Source organism: Schistocerca gregaria, chromosome X (genome assembly GCF_023897955.1).
Source record: "Schistocerca gregaria isolate iqSchGreg1 chromosome X, iqSchGreg1.2, whole genome shotgun sequence".
NCBI lineage: Eukaryota > Metazoa > Arthropoda > Insecta > Orthoptera > Acrididae > Schistocerca > Schistocerca gregaria.
The window spans coordinates 96,027,072-96,051,276 of NC_064931.1; the positions used below are offsets into that span (position 1 = coordinate 96,027,072).

At 44.1% G+C, this 24,205-nt stretch overlaps 1 protein-coding gene across 1 annotated transcript in view; it reads right to left on the reverse strand.

Annotated features, from left to right (window-relative positions):
* Positions 1–24,205, reverse strand: part of LOC126298816 (neurogenic locus protein delta) — a 1,242,617-nt gene that overhangs the window by 642,910 nt on the left and 575,502 nt on the right. The window lies entirely within an intron of this gene.

Genomic DNA, 24,205 nt, shown 5'->3' on the forward strand with positions numbered 1-24,205 from the left:
CGGCAGCGTGGACGTGAACCGTATGTGCAGTTGACGGACTTTGAGCGAGGGCGTATAGTGGGCATGCGGGAGGCCGGGTGGACGTACCGTCGAATTGCTCAACACGTGGGGCGTGAGGTCTCCACAGTACATCGATGTTGTCGCCAGTGGTCGGCGGAAGGTGCACGTGCCCGTCGACCTGGGACCGGACCGCAGCGACGCACGGATGCACGCCAAGACCGTAGGATCCTACGCAATGCCGTAGGGGACCGCACCGCCACTTCCCAGCAAATTAGGGACACTGTTGCTCCTGGGGTATCGGCGAGGACCATTCGCAACCGTCTCCATGAAGCTGGGCTACGGTCCCACACACCGTTAGGCCGTCTACTGCTCACGCCCCAACATCGTGCAGCTCGCCTCCAGTGGTGTCGCGACAGGCGTGAATGGAGGGATGAATGGAGACGTGTCGTCTTCAGCGATGAGAGTCGCTTCTGTCTTGGTGCCAACGATGGTCGTATGCGTGTTTGGCGCCGTGCAGGTGAGCGCCACAATCAGGACTGCATACGACCGAGGCACACAGGGCCAACACCCGGCGTCATTGTGTGGGGAGCGATCTCCTACACTGGCCGTACACCTCTGGTGATCGTCGAGGGGACACTGAATAGTGCACGGTACATCCAAACCGTCATCGAACCCATCGTTCTACCATTCCTAGACCGGCAAGGGAACTTGCTGTTCCAACAGGACAATGCACGTCCGCATGTATCCCGTGCCACCCAACGTGCTCTAGAAGGTGTAAGTCAACTACCCTGGCCAGCAAGATCTCCGGATCTGTCCCCAATTGAGCATGTTTGGGACTGGATGAAGCGTCGTCTCACGCGGTCTGCACATCCAGCACGAACGCTGGTCCAACTGAGGCGCTAGGTGGAAATGGCATGGCAAGCCGTTCCACAGGACTACATCCAGCATCTCTACGATCATCTCCATGGGAGAATAGCAGCCTGCATTGCTGCGAAAGGTGGATATACACTGTACTAGTGCCGACATTGTGCATGCTCTGTTGGCTGTGTCTATGTGCCTGTGGTTTTGTCAGTGTGATCATGTGATGTATCTGACCCCAGGAATGTGTCAATAAAGTTTCCCCTTCCTGGGACAATGAATTCACGGTGTTCTTATTTCAATTTCCAGGAGTGTATTAAGTGACCCTGTGTCGATTTCTCTTGCTCACACATTAAATATACGAAAATATTAAACATTCGAACGAATTTCTCCCAAGGATGACTCTCAGAACATCGCGAGAGTGTCTCCGTGGTGAACAGGAAACAATGGCGTAAGGATTTTAGGTCTGGCGAAATAGGCAGCCCATTACCAGTGAAAGATCGGCATCCGTGTTCGATTCCTGCTCCGGCGTGGAATTTTACCTTGTCCGGATGTCCATTACTCCCTATACCCGAATGAACAATAAACAAATATCGCCTTTAGGGAACATCTCTTCAAAGAGTTTACTAGCGGTATTTTCTTCTTCTTCTAGCTTCGTTCTGATTATACCCATGCTCCCCAATGGCCGTAGTGATAAAACTAACACCGACCGCTGTGGTCGAGCGGTTCTAGGCGCTTCAGTCCGGAACCATGGGGCTGCTACGGTTGCAGGTTCGAATCCTGCCTCGGGCACGGATGTGTGTGATGTCCTCAGGTTAGTCAGGTTTAAGTAGTTCTAAGTCTATGGCACTGATGACCTCAGATGTTAAGTCCCATAGCGCTTACAGCTATTTGAACCATTTGATAAACTAACCAATAGGCAACGATACTACTGACAGTCTTAGAAGTTATATGGACGCATAGGTGGTAAAAACAGAACTTACACAGCTGGCCATTAACATAACAAACAACAGCATGAAGATGGGATGTGACGAACGTCACATTGGCGTCAATATGCTGAGAATAACAGCCCAACTGCACAAAGTAGCCAGGAACAACACCATCTGAATTCCATGTGCAAGGAAAGACTGCCCATGGGTTTCTAATTCAGGAATAGCATTTTAGTTTTGTTTGTTTGTGAGAAAACTGTATTAGCCCTCGTGTAAGGATGAAAACGTCTAGCAGCAGATGTCGGAATTCGGCAGCTACAGGATTGAGTTTTATCGTTTTACAACTTCGCTACTCGCGGCAGTCACGATTCCACGACTGTAAGGCGAATATGCAGTTGATGGGTTCAGGAGGCCATGTGCAATCGAAGGTGTCCCACTCGACTAACGCTCGATAAGACAGACACATTAATAGCCCCGCTGCGAAGGATCCTTGGGTAACGTCACGAACCTTAAGTGAGGAAATTTTTACAGTGAAACAAATATCCACACGTACAGTGCGGTGACGTCTGGAGCCCCACGACCATTGTTGCTGTTTCCTTTGACAGGTCATCTGAGAGGGGTGGACACAGTAGTGGCCTCTAATCGTCTTATCAGACAGCATCACAATGGACGTATTCGTATGTGGACCTTCAGAGGGGAATGATCGTTGTCAGGCAGCGTTCTTCATCGTGGTACGGGTCCTCGCTTCATATTACGGGTTGCACTGCATATATAACACCATCATCTTGGCTTCACATAGCCGGTAATTTGGCCAGCGACCGTTACATTTCTGACGAATTAAGAGTGATGGCTGTGTATTATCTTCGAGGAGTCCGTAACTCCTCTTTCAACTCTAGACCTCACGTTGGTTGTGCTATCCTGTCCTACCTCGATACAGGTGTTCGAGTGTTGCCCAGTCAGTAAATTCTCCAGATTTCTCACTCACTGAAAAGCATCTGGTCATAGGTTGCTGAGAGATTGTCACGCTATAAATCACCAGCTATTATGTGTGTTGAGCTATGTGCTCACCAGCTATTATGTGTGTTGAGCTCTTGCACAGAGCGGAAGCAGTATGGAATGACATAGCCACACCAGTCATCCAAGGTCATTTCGATTCGATACCCTGCCGCGTTAGAACCACTGTTGCTGCCAGAAGTGTCAGCTCTCTGTACTAAATTTACTAGTTAAATGAACCTGATACTGTACGAGCACAATATGTAAGGCATCGTTACATGCTATCCATCCTACTGTTGCAATTGTAATGGCCTAAACGTAGATTTCTATAAGGACATCATCGGAACGAGCGACTAAGGCTTTCAATATTTCGGTTAACTCACACGAACAAAAAGGGCAAAAAAGAATTCAGGGCGACACTAATGCAATATTTTTCACATAATCTTAAAAGCAGTAGTTTCGTCGATGGGAATCGGGAAAAAAGAAATGGAGAGGTTCCTGTTGGAGCTGTGCCGGCATACGTGGAGAGCGGCAGAATTGCTTCCGGTAGGCAAGGCAGGGCGAGATAACGGGGAGGAAGCGCTGAATGGCGGCGCACGTGCAGCGCGCACGTGCCCAGCCGCGCCCATTCACAGGCGGCCGGATACCGCGCACCTTTACCCAATACCGCCAAATCCCTGCCAACTCCGCTCCTGCCCTTCCTCTGTTACGCACTACCTGAAGGGGCGGTCTCGCCAGTACTCTATTTTCGCTCGCATCACACGGCGGACGGACGAGGCCGCAGCTGGGTGCTGTGCCCTGCACGTTGCCCTACAGGCACTTCTACAGCACACGTGCGTACAGAACATACTACACATCTAGTGTCGTATTTTATCGATAAATCGAGAGATCGTCCTCTGTATATTAATAACCTAAGCCAGAGGCGACTTTCGAGGAAGGAGAGAGTACTCTAGGCGGAGCTGCTGGACTTCGTCACGTAAAGTGATTTTCCACAACTGTATGCCTCGTCACGTTTTGTTCCACCTGTTGCCGTATTCTGTGTGCCATGTGTTCGACAAGTCCTCCGCAGGTTTCCGGAGGTATGTGGCACCAGATGTTTGCACTTAGGTCACGCGGCTATAGTACATTACGGGCGAGTGGTTTGTGGGTGCGGAGCTGGTGCCCAAAAGCGACCCAGTTGTATTACATCCGGTTCAGATCAGGCGATTTTGGTCGAGAACATATCAACATGAGTTCACTTTCGTGTCTCTCAAACCACTATAGCACGGTTATCCTACTGGAAGATGCCATCGAGCGTGAAGGGATGCAGATGGTGTGCAGTAACGTACGCGTAGTTTACAGCTGTCACAATGGATTCTAGTGCTACCACAGGTGCCATGGAAGCCCAAACAAATGTCCCCCATGGCATAATGCCACCCCCACCGTCCTTTGTCCGTTTCGCGGTGTACGTTTCCAGCAGCCGTGTACCTGTGTTAGGAGTATCCGGCCACTATTTGCCTGGTGTAACAATAAACGTGATTCCTCCGACAGACGACAACTTTCCATTGAGTTATTGGTCATATCTTGATGATCCCTCACTCACTGCATTCTTAATCGCAATGAGTGTCGTTGAGTCAATATGGGAACATGTAGGGGGCGACTGCTGTGGCTTCCCAATTCAAGAACGTGCGTTAAGTTGAGAACTTCGAAACACTTGTGCGTGCACCAGCACTGTGGTCTGTACTCTGTCCTCAGATCTGCCACAGACAGCCGCCCATCCTGCATTACAGAAGTCTGTGATGAGACATGGACGTCTAATACCTTATCGCATGCACACGTTCTTACTATCGTTCAACCACTTTCCACGGATGCTTACGGTGGTAGCGAGTGAACAGGTGACCAGACTGTTCGTCTACGAGATGTCGTTCCCGTGCGCGCGGTCACAACAATCTGCCCCTTCTCAAAGTCGCTTACGTCTTTGGATTTTCCTTCTTGCGGCCTAATCGTCTCTGATCCGTTTACATACTTACGTTACCATGTCGTTTACCCGCAATGACAGCAGGATGTATTCTGTTTCGTGATAGGCAATCGTCGTCATATTTTGTCTCGTTAGTGTTTGTGCAGCTCCTTGTGTATACTAGAGCATATACGACACTCAGCAATAACGATACACCTCGAACACTATGACATTCTCCATGGCAACTTCCATCGGCTGGAAAATATCCGTCCTATAAGTATCTGGGAGAGGCCGGCGACTTTCTTACGAATTTTATAAATAACTGACTTCGCAGTTTCTATCACGTCTAATAGCAATATCTAGTTCAGTACGATGACATTCTGGAGCATAACGCCAGCATCAAGTGCTCATCTATTAATGATACATTATTTAGTAATACTGCATGTGACAGGTGCCTTTTTTCTGTCTTTGTTCTGTTTGCCAGTCTGTCCGTAAACTGAAATGTGAGCAGGTCTTGTGGTGGAGAAAGTTGCGTTTCCTGGAGAGACGCTACAACTGCCTTACGGGATGACTAAGATTGACTGTAACTTGTATCACTTTAGAAAATGTGTGCAGAGATTTACGTAGAATCCGTACATTTGCTTTTCTTGAATTTGTGTAATTTGCATCTCTTATGTGTATTCAACGCAATGTTAACATACTTTATTGAAAATATTGAATTTGGCTATGTTGTGCGTGTCATGCATTTTTATTAGATGATGGAGTTATTTAATAGTTGTTAGTAAAAAATACAGCCCAGAAATCTTTTAGAGAACTTTGGCATCAAACTTGGTCGAAAGTTGTTATTATCCATAACCTATAGTAGGCTTGATTCATTTGTAATAGAAGCAATAATCGTCAACGATTGTATTTTTCAGGACATGCATTATCTCAGTCCGTCCTAAAATGGTGCTTGAGAAGAATTTCGAAGTGGAAATATTTAATTTGAATGTGCATTGGGACTCACATCAAGGGTACACCTAATAAATTACATTCGGACAGTCTATTCGTTTGTGTGCTTGCCTGCATAAAATAGTGTTTTAGCTACAACTTATTTTCTGCAGTTCCAAGCCTTTTTAGATAAGTTTTACAATATCGGTAATTTAGGGCTAAGTTTTAAAAAGTTAGCTGTTGTTTGTAAACATTTTGACATGGAAATAACAATGTTGTATATTCCATGTTTGAAAGCAACGTATTACTTCTTTGTTAATTACGTTTTATGAACAAAAGTGGTTTTTTAAGTATTGACAGAGAGTCTGTTACGTACTCAGTGCAATACTGTATAGCGAATGATTTACAGTTCCCCACGAAATTTACCAATGCAACTGGTGAGCCAATCTATAAGCTATTATTTGAAGCCAGTAGGTGAGAACATAATTTTACGCAATTCATACTTTGCAAATACTTTGACGTACTTTTTGATTAATATTTCGGATAATTTTGACCATATCCTATATGGACCTATATTGTAATTGGCTCTTTCGTTTTAATGCCAGCTGCAGTACTGTACTAGACCCTGATTGGATGGGAATAGAGACTCTTGATTGGAGGAGAGGTGAGGCTTCTGATATATTTCTTTTGGTAACTTATTCACACCATTCAGATTTTTTGAGCACTTTACTTTAATATTATTTGCCACGTTTTACACATAATTGAAATAGTATACTTCGATTGGCTGGTGACAGAGAAGAGGGGGTGTGAAGTATAAAGCACAGTTGGTCTATATCCATCATCTTGAATTTTTAGTACTGCTCTAAGATTGGTTGGAGATAAGGAGTGCGAGAGAGAGAGAGGGTTTCTAATTTTGCACTAGCACAAATAGGATATTTTCTGATACTATTTTCTGATTGATTGGAATGAGGAGGGTGTTTTAATTTAGCAGTAACAGAGTTGAGCCATTTCCATCATTTTGGATTTTCTTCGCTTTATACGCCGATATGATTCGCTGCAGGTATGGAGGAGAAAGTTTATATAGTGTTCCTACAACACAATTGAGTTGTTTTCGCCATTTTGGATTTCCCGTGGCTGATTCACAGGAGATCAGGATGCAGGAAAGGGAGAGGGAGAGATAAAGGAGAATGGCTAAGAACATATAACGATGCTGTTGTAACTCATAAGAGCAATGACATCGCTGATGATATCTCTGCTAAGGACGATGACATCGCTACAGTCCGATTAAAATTACTTGATAGTTAATGTCTGTCAATTGCCGCTGTAATGGCGCCACATTAGCTGCCGGCTACTGCCTGGGTATAGGTGACACACAAACATCGCGGGTCACTTCACAGATGCTGTTAACGTGTAACGTGGAGCAATGTTGGAAGTGGCTGCCACGAGATATGTCGGGAACGCGAGATGCTCTGTCGACAGCTGATTTTAAGTGACCAATAACAGAGTGATAAACTGCGGCAGACGACGTGTTTTGTAGCCCGATGTTCTAAGCTAACCACAACCTTGTCATGTGCAATGTATCCAAGAAAACGGCTGTCAGACCTCAAATCACTATAGCTTTGGTCACGGCGATTGAAGCTAACCTCTACGAGCAAACTGAATATAGATAAAAACGCAGTTTCAGCACTAAAAGCAAACTGTAATTTCTCGTTATCATTATTTTCCTGAAATTATCCTTACTCTGGCTACACGAGCTGCCACGTTACCAACCGATGCGCAGTACTCGTTGGCACTTCGCAGAAGATTATAGGTGGCACGGGCGTGACACAGGCAGATTCCAAACGAGAAAAAGAATGACAGGAAGAAAAATAAGAGCAAATAAAAAATCAATACAATGATGAACATGACGAAACACAGAAAATTAAAAAGCAAATATGATGATGAAAATGACGCAGTAAAGTATTAAAAATGAAAAAAAATACATGAAAACCAATTAAATGAATAAAAATAATATTCGATCTCTTTTGACTATATTTACATAAAAAATTTGCATTATTTGAAGAGGTTCGAATATACGACTTCTACACGTCAGGTTTGTACGCTAACGATTGCACCATATCAGAAGACTGCATTAAACAGTCATTTTTATAACTGTAGTCACCCAGTCGCAACGATGAATTGAAACTTCAAAAATTTGGCTTTATGCAGTGTTGTGCGAAACTAATCTAATGTAAGCCGATCTGTGTGATTATGATAATAGTGTGACTCTGAATCGCGTCTTGTGCTGGAGTATCCAGTAGTGCTTGATTACTGCTGCGTCTGAGACGTGTGTATTTTATTAGCAGCGTTGTGTATGTGTGTTGTTTTTGGTGTGGGTATACGAAAGAAAACTGCCAGATCCATAATTCGGGATCCAAACACATCAAGAAAGAAAGACAGGCAAGGAACGGGAAGTGAACTGACCAATTGTGGCAGTTTGGGAACAGCGAACGGTTCGGGCGTGATGTTGAGCAATGACCTCAGTGAGCCAGGTTCACAAATGTAAACAAAGTGGATCAAAGGCTCTATGGCACTGTTACACGGTGGTAAGGAAAGAGGAAAGTAAAATTTTCTAACTTCGAAGAGCCAATATTATTCAGTAATGCAGACATGTCAACAGCCACCAACCGAGAAATATAGACATTTTAACTCTGTTACTCGGTTAAGAAGACAGTGACTTCGATATTCTTGAGCAAGATTACGTGTAAACACATCAGAAAATCGTAAGAAGACTACAGACCGAACTGCCTTTGTGGTATGATGACACCTCATGTGTGAGATTGTTCTAATGTTGGTCTGACACTTGCTTCAGTACGAGAAGGTCAGCGATCCGTGGCCACGGATAATAAAGTCGAACATCCAAGACTGAAGTCAGCAGAGCAGCAACCACTTGTGGGCCCTTCATGGGTCTACCAACACGGCAAAAGATGCCCTAAAAATTGAGCGTCGGACGAGTTTGACGACCTACTGTACCGGCGGATCAGGTTCAGCATTCAGCACATCACGGTATCCGACATCGCGGCCCACCTGATCGGACAACTCGGGCAATGATCTGGGAGGGATTGAGTACGCTCCGAAACGGCGTGTGAATCAAACACTCCAGTCGCGGTCACTGACACCTCCAACCATGACTACTGATGGGGAGTGCCTACCTGGCGAGAGGACGACAAATCACCGCATCAGAATATCATGCCAAATTTAAAAGAACGCAAAATCCCCAAGATTGGCAAAGTTTTACACAAGTTCGAAATATAGCGCGTACTTCAATGCGATGTGCTTTTAATAATTTCCACAACGAAATTCTGCCTCGAAATCTGGCAGAAGACCCAAAGAGATTCTGGTCATACACAAAGCCCACCAGTGCCAAGACGCAATCAATAACTTCACTGAGCAATAATAGCGGTGAAGTCACTGATGACAGTGCCACTAAAACAGAATCTTCCGAAACTCCTTCACCAAAGAAGACGAAGTAAATATTCCTGAATTCCAATCCAGAACAACTGCCATAGAAGTAGATATCCTCGATGTAACAAAGCAGCTTAAATCGCTTAATAAAGGCAAGGCCTCCGGTCCAGATTGTATACCAGTCAGGTTCCTCTAAGAGTATGCTGATAAAATACCTCCAGACTTAGCTGTTATATACAACCACTCGCTCACGGAAAGATCCGTACCTAAGGACTGGAAAGTTGCTCAAGTCACACCAGTAACCAGAAAGGGAAGTAGGAGTAATCCGCTAAATTACAGACCTATATCACTAACGTCGATTTGCAGTAGCGTTTTGGAACATATACTGTATTTGAACATTATGAAGTACCTCGAAGAAAGCGATTTATTGACACATAGTCAGCACGGATTCAGAAAATATCGTTCTTGTGAAACACAACTAGCTCTTTATACTCATGAAGTAAAGAGTGCTATCGACAGGAGACGTCAAATTGATTCCATATTTTTAGATTTCCAGAAGGCTTTCGACACCGTTCCTCACAAGCGTCTTGTATCCAAACTTAATGCCTACGGAGTATCGCCTCAGTTGTGCGACTGGATTCGTGATTTCCTGTCAGAAGGTCACAGTTCGTAGTAATAGACGGAAAGTCATCGAGTAAAACAGAAGTAATATCCGGCGTCCCCCAAAGAAGTGTTATAGGCCCTCTGTTGTTCCTGGTCTATATTAACTACATAGGAGACATCTGAGTAGCCGTCTTAGATTGTTTGCAGATGATGCTGTCATTTACCGTCTTGTAAAGTCATCAGATAATTAAAATGACTTGCAAAATGATTTAGATAAGATATCTGTATGGTGCGAAAAGTGGCAATTGGCCCTGAATAAAGAAAAATGTGAAGCTATCACTTCTGTTTTACTCGATGACAATTACTACAAACTGTGACCTCTCTGACAGGAAATCACAGATCCAGTCACATAACTGAGACGATATTCCATAAGCAAGTAATTTCACTACGAGCCGCTTGTGTGGTACAGTGTCAAAAGCCTTCCGGAAATCCAGAAATACGGAATCGATCTGAAATCCTTTGTCAATAGCACTCAACACTTCATGTGAATAAAGAGATAGTTGTGTTTCACAGGAACGATGTTTTCTAAACCCATGTTGATTATGTGTCAATAGACCGTTTTCTTCGAGGTAATTCATAATGTTCGAACACAATATACGTTCTAAAAGCCTGCTGCGTATCGACGTTAACGATATGGGCCTGTAAATTAGTGGATTACTCCTACTACCTTTCTTGAATATTGGTGCGACCTGTGCAACTTTCCAGTCTCTGGGTAAGGATCCTTCGTCGAACGAACGGTTGTACATGATTGTTGAGTATGGAACTAATGCATCAGCATGCTCCGAAAGGAATCTAATTGGTATACAGCCTCGGCCAGACGACTTGCTTTTATAAAGGATTTAAGTTGCTTCACCACTCCGAGGATATTTACTAGTACCAGATCTGTCATGGATGTGACTGTTTTGATTGATAGTTCGACAATAGAGTAATCATACAAAAACATAATTTCCCACCTATTTGTCCGCAGTATGCTAAATTTGTTTTATGTTGATAGTCAACTACAAAACCTGAACCAAGTGGCGATCATCTCTCCGTTAAGAGTGAAATTCTGTATTCCATTTTCCAGAAACTGTTCATTCCAATCACAAAGCTGGTCTGATATGCCGTATGGTCTTCTTTTCTTCATGAGATGACAGTGCGAAACTTTTTCGGTGTACAACATAATTTCATGTGTGGATTCTACGATCGTGCGCAACGCTACGGAGGCTCAGCCCCGCGTTTGGAATACACGTGCACGGATTAAAAATAAAGCCCTGTACCAGGAAACATTTGAGACCCATTTCTGGAGCAATATACGTGGCACGCGCCATATGCGGTGGCATCAGAGCGATGGCATCCGGCTGCTTCTCAGAACACGCGGAGCGACGCTGGGTGAACGGCAGCTGTGCCGTACGTCTGCTGCATAACTGCCATTTGATACAGCGTGCAAGTTAGGGAACCAGCTAACTGTAACTGCTCCAGTTATACGACTGGGCAGCCTGTGGCAGAATAGACACTTAGAGCGAATGTGATTACAATGTGGAACGACGTTACAGACTGTGCATACCGCTTTGGAAGTAGTGCATGCCAACTGCACTGACGGAAAAATTATCGCAACATCACATAATACACTACTGGCCATTAAAATTGCTACACCACGAAGATGGCGTGCTACAGGCCCGAAATTTAACCGACAGGAAGAAGATGCTGTTATATGCAAATGATTAGCTTTTCAGAGCATTCACGCAAGGTTGGCGCCGGTGGCGACATCTACAACGTGCTGACATGAGGAAAGTTTCCAACCTATTTCTCATACACAAGCAGCAGTTGACTTGCGTTGCCTGGTGAAACGTTGTTGTCATGCCTCGTGTAAGGAGGAGAAATGCGTACCATCACGTTTCCGACTTTGGTAAAGATCGGATTGTAGCCTATCGCGATTGCGGTTTATCGTATCGCGACATTGCTGCTCGCTTTGCTCGAGATCCATTGACTGTTAGCAGAATATGGAAGCGGTGGATTCAGGAGGCTAATAGGAAAGCCTTACTAGATCCCAACGGCCTCGTATCACTAGCAGTCGAGATGACAGGCATCTTATCCGCATGTCTGTAATGGATCGTGCAGCCGCGTCTCGATCCCTGAGTCAGCAGATGGGGACGTTTGCAAGACAACAACCATCTGTACGAACAGTTCGACGACGTTACTGGCGTATCATCCGGCGTGATGGTATGGGGTGCCATTGGTTACACATCTCGGTCACCTCTTGTTCGCATTGACGACATTTTGAACAGTGGACGTTACATTTCAGATGTGTTACGACCCGTGGCTCTACCCTTCATTCGATCCTTGTGAAACCCTACATTTCAACAGGATAATGCACGACCGCATGTTGCAGGTCCTGTGCTGCCCTGACCTGCTCATTCTCAAGATCTCTCGCCAATTGAAAACGTCTGGTCAATGGTGGCCGTCACAATACGCCAGTCACTACTATCGATGAACTGTGGTATCGTGTTGAAGCTGCATGGGCAGCTGTACCTGCACACACCATCCAAGCTCTGTTTGACTCAATGCCCAGGCGTATCAAGGCTGTTATTACAGCCAGAGATGGTTGTTCTGTGTACTGATTTCTCAGGATATATGCACCCAAACTGCGTGAAAATGTAATCACATGACAGTTCTAGTATAATAGATTTGTCCAATGAATACCCGTTTATCAACTGCATTTCTTCTTGGTGTAGCAATTTTAATGGTCAGTATTGTAGTTAATGTAGAACAATGAAATTTCTGTGATACATGTGTCTAGGTAACATATTTAAGTGATCAACGTTGCGAGATCATAGGCTAATGTAAGCACGAGATATATCATTGGAAATGTGAAATGCTGGTTCATTAATAATCGGTGTAACCGACAGAATGTTGAAAGCAGTCATGAAAACGTGCATACATTGTAGTGTAAAGGTGCCGGATATCAGTTTCGGGGATGGAGCTCCAAGCCTATTGCACTTGGTCAGTCAATAAAAGGACGGGTAATGCTCTTTGTGGATAACGCTGTTGTTGTCGCTCGATGACAGATCTGATGATATAGCAGGCCAACGCAATATGTCATCACTCTGTAGAGCATGTTCTGTTACAACAATGGTATGTGAGCTAGCGTTATCCTTTTGGAAAGCACACCTTGGAATGTTGTTCGTGAATGGCAGCAAAGCAGGGTGAATCGCCTGACTGACGTACAATTTCGCACTTGAAAACAGAATTTACTCTATACATCGATAGACTGGCACACTGCCTCTGTCCTGAGGGGTGTACAGAAAACTGATGACCTTAGCTATTTGATCTCCTTAAACATTTACTCTGCATGAGTAGATATTTTGCTCGTCTTGTGACATCCGATGAACTGTAACAACAACGGATTTCTGTAAATGTACCGGACACAATATGATCATAAAATCAGTATGTGTTGCTATAACGGATATATGTTGAATGTTATACAATAAAAACGGCCGGTCAGGGTGGCCGAGGGGTTCTAGGCGCTTCAGTCCGGAACCGCGCGACCGCTACGGTCGCAGGTTCGAATCCTGCGTCGGGCATGGATGTGTGTGATGTCCTTTAGTTAGTTAGGTTTAAGTAGTTCTAAGTTCTAGGAGACTGATGACCTCAGAATTAAATCCCATAGTGCTCAGAGCCATTCGAGCCATTTAATAAAAACGACAGTCAATTTTAATAACTGAAACACTACCCAGACCTTTTTTCTTATTTTCTCATCAAAATTTATAGAACTTGCGTTCGACACCGGTAAAATACAATTTTATTCTCCAAAATTTGGTTTGCAGTTATTGTGCCATCATGGATGTCTGTGTCGACCGTTAATTCTGGAACCAAATTAATTATTTATACATGGTTCTCATCGTTACTAGCCAGTACATCTCATACGACACACTTTATGTTCGTACATTTACTGTAAGCATAGACATTGATGAGCGAAATCGTTATGACCACTGAGTGCTGCGTGGCAGCGCTGCGGGCAAGGGACATGGTATGGAAACTTCACTGGTATGCCTAAGGAAAGTAACTTTCAGGTCACTATAATTGTCCGTTTTGATCACTATCTAGATTTTAATTTTTTAAATGGTTTCGGCGCCAGCTAGCGCCAGCATCTGTCAGATGAACAGAACGAACGGGAAGTAACGTTTCTATCCGAAATAAAATAATGCGTTGTATACAACAAATTGTAGACACGTCTTATTGAAAATATCGATACACAGCATCTCGTCAATTCACCTGTACACTTGCAGGATGGCTAGCCCTGTTTAGTGACCAGCCTGTCTTAAATAACGGTTTGTGGCAGTTAGGTGGCGTTAAATGCAGTGGGACCTGCCATCTAAAAATGAAGCACACAGTCATTTCAGAAAATAATGTATGTCATTAATGAATTAGAGCTGTCAAGCTAAACTACGAAGTAACGTCTACAATTTGAACATACAACAATTCTTTAAAAAGTAGCATGCATTTATTTCATAACATATAATCTACAAAAATAAAAAGGACTTTTGTGTCGTTAAAAACAGTTTAATGTAAGGCTTTAAAGTTACTGAAGGCTAGCTTCATGGAACTTCTTCTCCACAGTAGGTTGTGTAAAGTTAACAAAGTCCACAGCTCTTCTGTGTTAACATGGTAATGCCTCTGCCATATATTTTAATAATAAGGTCATTACGTTTTATACACTCCTGGAAATGGAAAAAAGAACACATTGACACCGGTGTGTCAGACCCACTATACTTGCTCCGGACACTGCGAGAGGGCTGTACAAACAATGATCACACGCACGGCACAGCGGACACACCAGGAACCGCGGTGTTGGCCGTCGAATGGCGCTAGCTGCGCACCATTTGTGCACCGCCGCCGTCAGTGTCAGCCAGTTTGCCGTGACATACGGAGCTCCATCTTAGTCTTTAACACTGGTAGCATACCGCGACAGCGTGGACGTGAACCGTATGTGCAGTTGACGGACTTTGAGCGAGGGCGTATAGTGGGCATGCGGGAGGCCGGTTGGACGTACCGCCGAATTGCTCAACACGTGGGGCGTGAGGTCTCCACAGTACATCGATGTTGTCGCCAGTGGTCGGCGGAAGGTGCACGTGCCCGTCGACCTGGGACCGGACCGCAGCGACGCACGGATGCACGCCAAGACCGTAGGATCCTACGCAGTGCTGTAGGGGACCTCACCGCCACTTCCCAGCAAATTAGGGACACTGTTGCTCCTAGGGTATCGGCGAGGACCATTCGCAACCGTCTCCATGAAGCTGGGCTACGGTCCCACACACCGTTAGGCCGTCTTCCGCTCACGCCCCAACATCGTGCAGCCCGCCTCCAGTGGTGTCGCGACAGGCGTGAATGGAGGGACGAATGGAGACGTGTCGTCTTCAGCGATGAGAGTCGCTTCTGCCTTGGTGCCAATGACGGTCGTATGCGTGTTTGGCGCCGTGCAGGTGAGCGCCACAATCAGGACTGCATACGACCGAGGCACACAGGGCCAACACCCAGCATCATGGTGTGGGGAGCGATATCCTACACTGGCCGTACACCTCTGGTGATCGTCGAGGGGACACTGAATAGCGCACGGTACATCCAAACCGTCATCGAACCCATCGTTCTACCATTCCTAGACCGGCAAGGGAACTTGCTGTTCCAACAGGACAATGCACGTCCGCATGTATCCCGTGCCACCCAACGTCCTCTAGAAGGTGTAAGTCAACTACCCTGGCCAGCAAGATCTCCGGATCTGTCCCCCATTGAGCATGTTTGGGAGTGGATGAAGCGTCGTCTCACGCAGTCTGCACGTCCAGCAAGAACGCTGGTCCAACTGAGGCGCCAGGTGGAAATGGCATGGCAAGCCGTTCCACAGGACTACATCCAGCATCTCTACGATCGTCTCCATGGGAGAATAGCAGCGTGCATTGCTGCGAAAGGTGGATATACACTGTACTAGTGCCGACATTGTGCATGCTCTGTTGCCTGTGTCTATGTGCCTGTGGTTCTGTCAGTGTGATCATGTGATGTATCTGACCCCAGGAATGTGTCAGTAAAGTTTCCCCTTCCTGGGACAATGAATTCACGGTGTTCTTATTTCAATTTCCAGGAGTGTATCATAAACTTACGAAAAGAGAAAGAGGTTGCTATATCGCTTTACATAACTTACAGTAGAGGTTAAGTTACATTAAGCTCTGCCTTAAACCCAAGCATTAAATTGTTTTTAGTAACACCAATGTCCATTTCATTTTTATAATTCATTTTTATGTAATGATTGTTTGCGATTTTTATGAAATGACTGAATGTTCAAATTGTAGAGGATACTTCGAATTTTAGCGACACTGTTCCAGTTCTTTATTTTTATAGATTATTTTTTAAAATGACTGTATTCTTAATTTATAGACGTCAATTTCAATTTTATTTGACAAGTCCAATAGCATTTAACGTCAGCATATGTCCACTGATTGTTCTTTAAGATAGGTTGGTTCGTTTCTGAGGACTAGTCGTGGCACAAAATTACACGTGTGTATACAGTGCATTTTTGGTACTAGTATTACTTCTCACTTATTCTCTTTATAAGACATTCTGATAATGGCTGTGCCTGATACGTGTACTCATATTTAAAAAAAAAATAAGTATCAGTCTAGACGAATTGTTATATTAACTAGTGATAATGATCGCAAGCTCTTGCAATGATTTTATGTCATTTACCGAAAAAAGAAACTAGATTCTGCATTATGTGTCACTACGTATAACACAGCTCGATGAAATTTGGGTCTTACATTGAAATAACTGCAACAGCGTATAACAGAGGGTGACTGAACGAAATACGCGATGAGACGAACAGAAATGGCGCTTTTATTCAAAGCCAATAGTTACAATGAAGTCATCGTGATTTATGATAGTCCCCCGAACATTACAAAACGCGGACAGCATTCTTAGGGAAAGGGTAAGCCAGTCCACTCGTCGAATATTCTCTCGTCCCAAGGACTCCTCCAGCTGATCTGTTTGACTCGCATTGTCATTCATAAAAATGAAGTCACGACGGAATGCACCCCTGAAGAGACGTGCATCGGAAAGGCGTCCAGTTTCACAATGATGTTGACCAGCGAGTGTATAGTCTTCAAAGTTTTGTAGGTCAGTACGCCCATGCACCCTTATGAGCGGTCCAGCGTGTGTCTTTGGAATTCTGTGGGTCAGTCGACATTACGTTAACAGCGATAATCATACTCAAATTTTCCTGTACTTTAATTATCAGACGTATAGTTATGGCGCATATACTAATATCACTGCAGGGTTTATTTTGTTAAGATATCCTAATTGTAATCACGTGTCTTCATTTCTGCTAGGAATGCTGCGTGGCTGAAAATGGGGTCGCCCGCGCACGAGCACTTGTTTTAAAACATGGTGGTTTGGGAGAAGAGGTGATGCTTGTTTCTGATTGGTCTAGAGAGAAAGGGGGAGAGAGGGGAGGGAAGTAATTGGCGTTTCAACTATTAGCAATGTTTCTCTGCAAAGATGTTGGCGAGTTACGACTGGTTTACTGAGGTGGGAAGCTCGCTCCCTAAAAACCAGATTTTTGTAGCAGTACCCTTCGCGCCAGCTACTAGCTCAGTTATGTCGGAGACGATTACGCTTATATATTGGTTAAATAATGCAAATTTTTCTACCATTCCTGGTGAGGTGAACTGGCGTAGTGTTGGGCTGACATGTGACGTTCTCTAGGTAATCTAGGTTTTTCATTTGTAGCAGTCCGTGATATTTCCACCGACTTAATAGGATCTGTTTGCCGTTATTACCGCAGGCGGGAGATGCCTCATCCAGAACTGATTTGGCAGCAGTGTGTTTTGCATCAACCACCACCCGTAGAGGATTACGAGTTTCATAACGCAACTCCCTCGGCCATTGATGGTTTGGAGTGCAGTGTTCGTGGCTGTACCCTACACGCCGCGATTCAAGGGGTGGGCTATCCTGCAGGCGACGTGCTTTTCGTTGCGGTCGTAACACCTACTGGTCAGCTCTACAGTATCTCTAGCATCGTATTTCTTTGTAGCATTGTGCTACATACACACACACACACACACACACACACACACACACACACACACACAAAGTATCTACGGTTGGAGATACATATCTGGTAGTATTACTGGTAGCAGTTACTTCTGTAAAATACCTGGGAGATTGAGTGCGGAATGATTTGAAGTGGAATGATCATATAAAATTAATTGTTGGTAAGGCGGGTACCAGGTTGAGATTGGTTCGGAGCGCCCTTAGAAAATGTAGTCCATCAACAAAGGAGGTGGCTTACAAAACACTCGTTCGACGTATACTTGAGTATTGCTCATCAGTGTGGGATCCGTACCAGGTCGAGTTGACGGAGGAGATAGAGAAGATCCAAAGAAGAGCGGCGCGTTTCGTCACAGGGTTATTTGGTAAGCGTGATAGCGTTACGGAGATGTTTAGTAAACTCCAGTGGCAGACTCTGCAAGAGTGGAGCTCTGCATCGCGGTGTAGCTCGCTGTCCAAGTTCCGAGAGGGTACGTTTCTGGATGAGGTATCGAATGTATTGCTTCCCCCTACTTATACCTCCCGAGGAGATCACGAATGTAAAATTAGAGAGATTCGAGCGCACAAGGAGGCTTCCCGGCAGTCGTTCTTCCCGCGAACCATACGCGACTGGAACAGGAAAGGGAGGTAATGACAGTGGCACGTAAAGTGCCGTCCGCCACACACCATTGGGTGGCTTGCGGATCATAAATGTAGATGTAGATGTAGAACATAGTAATGTTATGGTATTTCAGCAGGGGTTTATCTACTGCGGTGTGGTATTTCCTCTACATACGTTATCTTCGATTAGAAATCGGTAGTACTTATAGAACTTGCTATGATGCCGTTTATATGATGTGACGTCATTATTTCTACTAATGTGGTAATTTCTAACACACACATTATATTGTCAGAGACGCACACTCTCGTAATGGAGTCGTGGCTTAGTAGTGATAAATCGGGACCATTCTGAATTGTGACTGGCTGAATCATGACGTCAACGAGACGTGACACGCTGTCGTGATCATTGGGTCAAAACGCACGTAATTGGGTAAAATGCGTAATATTGTGGGAATAATAAGAGAGAATACAATCATATCAGCTAGGTGAGGTTTCTGCTGGTGTCTCGAATGACGTAATATTAAATTGTTATTGGAAATAGATCTTGAGTGACGTGAGTTAACATATTTTGGTACTAAAAAATTGAAAAAGCCCACAACCTGTTCCTATGGTGCCCACTGAGGTGTTCCACTTACAAAAGATGAAGATGGGAAGTCAGTGCTTCAACGGCAATGATACGTAATTCAGACACATGCTGCATTCTGATTGGCTGAGAAGAAAATGACATCGGCACGACGTCGGAAACAGTGGGGTGCGTCTTGCGCAATTGGATGAAATACGTTAAATATGGAAAAATGCGTATAATTGTGGAAAACCCAGTAGAAATACAAAAATGGGTGAAAAATACGTAAAATCGAGAAATATAAGAAAAATATGGAAAAGGTGGAGAAATACGTAAAATTAAGGAGGAATAAGAGTACTTAAAACACAATATTAAATTTTCAAGTACAAATGGAACTCAAGTGATGTGACTTAAGAGGAGTACATATGAAGAAATTGTTCAAAAAGTGCCATTTTGCGATTATTATCTCTTAGTAATATTTGATCTTTCCTGAATAATTTGATGCGTCATTTTTCGATTAATTCCAGTTGGAAGTATACTTTTTATTATTTAAAAATTAATATTCAAGTCTAAAGAAAAAAACATTCTGCACTTACTGGTTTAAGTATCTCTATCTCCGGAGTTATTTAATCTAGAAGGCTGTGGTTTTCAGCTATTTGTTCCTTGAATTCACGTTAGTGTTCGTGTTAAGAGTTTGGATGTCGTGTGCAAACTGAAATGGTGGTATTACACGTGCCTTTGTTGGAGACTCTAATTGGCAAAGGAAGACTTACAAACAAAACATTGATGAACTCCAGCAATATTATGGAAGGGCAATAATAAACAATACACATGACTTACAAGAGATGAAAAGAATAGCGTGGGTTACACTATTCCACAAATTACCCACTGATGACACATCTATATATGGTGTTTGCCCACGTGGTGCTGGTTCATAGTGCAAGTACCACAAACGTCAGGCAGCGAATCCAGAGGAACAATTTAGGCACAAAAATAACATACCATCTACAGTGATGGAATCTGTTAAACCAATATATAGAGAGTTAGCTCATCCTGACCATCTTTCAGAATGTCTCCATGGTCGAACGCAAAACCCAAATGAGTCATTCAATAATGTCATTTGGACCCACATACCAAAAATGTCTTTGTAGGAGTAAAAACTCTATGTTTGGGTGTTTATGTCGCAGTGATAACTTTTAATGATGGTAATAACGAAGTATTTGTGTACTGCAACTTGCTATCACTCCAGAGGCCAACCAACTGCAAGCCTTCCAGCAAATGGATCGAATTAGGATCATGAAAGCCCAGCGTGCGTCAGAGGAAATGACTGAAGAAGCAAGAGGCACGAAAATAAAGAAGCTTTTAGGCTTGCAGGATGGTCAGTAATAGGATCCAGATAATGCTGAATATGGGCCAGGCTATTTCGAGGAGCTGGCATGCCTCTGTATGTGAGTTAATATCAAATGAAACGTTTGAACTTAATTTTACACTATATTACCTCTCAGTATACTGCTGCTGTTGAACCACCAAAACATTTCTACCTATAGTGGTTTTTCACGTACAAAAGCAAAAGTGGATTTAAAAAATTTAATATAAATTTTAAAAAATCGTAAATAACTAATTATTTTTCTGTATATTATGATTCTTGTACGGTAATCAGAAAAGAAAATTTCATATCTCTATCTGTTAAAGGTTCTCAGATAAAGGGTCATAAATATAGCAAATTTAACACCGTAGGTACAGGATGCACGTACTCCCCGTAAAGTAACTTGTTATTACAAATAGACACAGCCTGATCCTCTCCCTATGCTGCCCTGCTCCTGAGTGAGCTCCCACCATTCAGATTTCCCTGTTATAAGAGATGAAGATGCATTCCCATTAGCTGAGAGGAGGTTCCCGCCAATTTTATGTCGTTTGACAACTGTCACAAAATCGCCTAATGATTGCCGGTGGCTCTGCTGTGTGAGTGGTCAATTCCCGGTGGTTTCCCGGGGAGGAAGGAGTGTTTGCGACTTTGAATATGAGTTGACAAAGTGGGTAACCTAACACCGGATGTGTGCGATAACACCAGATGTGATAACATCGTTTCTTGGTCCGAACAGGCACTGATAACCTACTATTATGCCTTCCTACACCATGACACCTGGCCCACCAAAACGATCATGTTCGACAATGTTCCTGCGTGCCTTACGTACCTTCATAGGGCGAGAAGTGGGAACACGTAATGTATCAGGAAGCATAGTTTTGGTTGTCCAGGTATTATGGTGTGAGGGGGCATAATGTTGGACGAACACTCTCATCACGGAATTTGGAGATCGGAGGCTTCCCCGTTCTGTGGCATATCTGAAGCAGGGCAGTGCTGGTGCTGGAACTCTTGTCTCGGAGCAGCTCACATTGTTGAACATGGGGCTTCTGACTCAACTACATCCTCAGTTAGGGTGGGCACGAGATCTCAGAAATTGGAGTGTGGTTCAGTCGAAACGTGTCTCTTAGTCTGCTGAATCACTTTTAATATTACATCAGATTGATGCTAGTGTCCAGATACGCCGTCACGCTGGCGAATGTGTGCTCGAAACATGCACCGCGCTACGGGAATAGGCCGATGAGGGCAGTATTATCCTATGGGAACATTCACCTGTGCTTCCTTGGGACCTGCAGTTGCAGTCGTAGTTGCCGCGACATTTGTATCATAAGACCACACCCATGCTATAGAGCTTTAAGGACCGTGATGAACTCACGTTGGTGTCTTGAGCACCAAATTCGCCTTATCTGAACATGATGAAACACATCTGGGACGCAATCTTGCACCAACCTCTCACCTACAAACCAACGGCCGGAATTTAGGGCATTACGTGGCCTGGGCGTAGTCATCTGGTGCCACATATCCCCGGAAATCTATCAAGAATTTGTCGAAGCTATGACATCCAGAATCGGTGCTGTATTCCGTTCCAAAACTGGACCAGCACGCTATTAACCAGCTGGTCGTTACGTTTTGCCTCATCATTGTAAACTTGCATGTATGCTAGAAATCTATAAAGTCTTCATCACACCATTAAACGTTGTTACAGATTACTATTGTATGAAATGAGAAATAAATTTGTGACTAAAAGCTGAGTGGTAAAACGATCATAGGTGTGTATACAAAAACGAATATTGTCATTATTCTAAAAAACAATATTTTAATGAATAGGAGAAGTGTACCCCACAATGGCCAATGTAATTGCTTGAACGTAGCTACCAAAACTGTGTTGTGTATATGGCTCAGTCAAGCTGCATCTGTAATAAAAGGTTCATATATCTTAAACGACTCGTTTTATAAAAGCACTCATAGCGCTAAATGAGTTCTGAGTTGAAGCTGTCATGTGCGTTTGCCTGTGTTCCATAAATGGAAAACAGCGTTTACGCGTGTACCATTTAAACCACTCTGCGTTGCTCCCACTGATATATGGAGGTGCCAAATACATCTAGCTGCCGGCCGCGGTGGTCTCGCGGTCCGGAACCGTGCGACTGCTACGGTCGCAGGTTCGAATCCTGCCTCGGGCATGTATGTGTGTGATGTCCTTAGGTTAGTTAGGTTTAAGTAGTTCTAAGTTCTAGGGGACTGATGACCACAGCAGTTGAGTCCCATAGTGCTCAGAGCCATTTGAACCATTTGAACATCTAACTGCGTATTACTTTACAGTTGAGGTTCACAGGAACTGTGTCAGATACTGGCAGTACAGATACTGGCAGTACAGATGGAAGAAAAACCTCCAAGTTATTTTATTCCGAAACTCTGTAGTATCTTCCATAAGATAATACTTTTGACTAGAACTACACAATCGTGAAATTTTAAGTGATTCCAGTTTTCGCTGACCAACGTGATTATTGGTCACGTCTCTTCATATAGGTTCCGGGAGACATAACGGGTGCTATAGGCAGCTGTTCTTCTTGGAATCAGTGCATTCTACGTGTAAAGTAACGAGCCAGCTTGTTCCGTTACTCCAGCTGGTGCTGGATCCTTGCTCTCTCCTAGTCATGTTCTGCTACAGTACTCAACGCATCCGCTGCTCAGAGCACATCTAGCTCATCGGTCTTGTACAACAAATTCCTCGTATTCAGTCATACTAACAGGAGGACTAATTTAACTTCTTATTTAATGCTTTGAAGCGTATCCGTCTTATTGCTAGTATTTGGTTCACAAATAAGATTACCTTGTCTGGATTTACACGTGCACTTTATAAGTAATTGACTAACAGAATTTACGTTATTAAACTTAATATCTGTTCAGGGTATAGAATAATAGCTACTACTAGTCACCCCCCCCCCCCCCCCCCCCCCCGTGAACCATGGACCTTGTCGTTCGTGGGGAGGCTTGCGTGCCTCAGCGATATGGATGGCAGTGCCGTAGGTGCAACCACAACGGAGGGGTATCTGTTGAGAGGCCAGACAAGCGTGTGGTTCCTGAAGAGGGGCACCATAGTTTACCGTAGTTGCAGGGGTAACAGTCTGGATGATTGAGTGATCTGGCCTTGTAACACTAACCAAAACGGCCTTGCTGTGCTGGTACTGCGAACGGCTGAAAGCAACGGGAAACTACAGCCGTAATTTTTCCCGAGGGTATGCAGCTTTACTGTAAAGCATAAGGGAACAATTGATAGGAATGGGGGAAAGAAATACAGTAGAAGAAGAATGGATAGCTTTGAGAGATGAAATAGTGAAGGCAGCAGAGGATCTAGTAGGTAAGACGAGGGCTAGTAGAAATGCTTGGGTAACAGAAGAAATATTGAAATTAATTGATGAAAGGAGAAAATATAAAAAAGCAGCAAATGAAGCAGTCAAAAAGGAATACAAACGTCTCAAAAATGAGATCGACAGGAAGTGCAAAATGGCTAAGCAGGGATGGCTAGAGGACAAATGTAAGGATGTAGAGGCTTATCTCAAATGGTTCAAATGGCTCTGAGCACTATGGGACTCAACTGCTTAGGTCATCAGTCCCCTAGAACTTAGAACTAATTAAACCTAACTAACCTAAGGACATCACACACATCCATGCCCGAGGCAGGATTCGAACCTGCGACCGTAGCAGTTGCACGAGAGGCTTATCTCACTAGGGGTAAGATAGATACTGCCTACAGGAAAATTAAAGAGACCTTTGGAGATAAGAGAACCACTTGTATGAATATCAAGATCTCACATGGAAGCCCAGTTCTCAGCAAAGAAGGGAAAGCAGAAAGG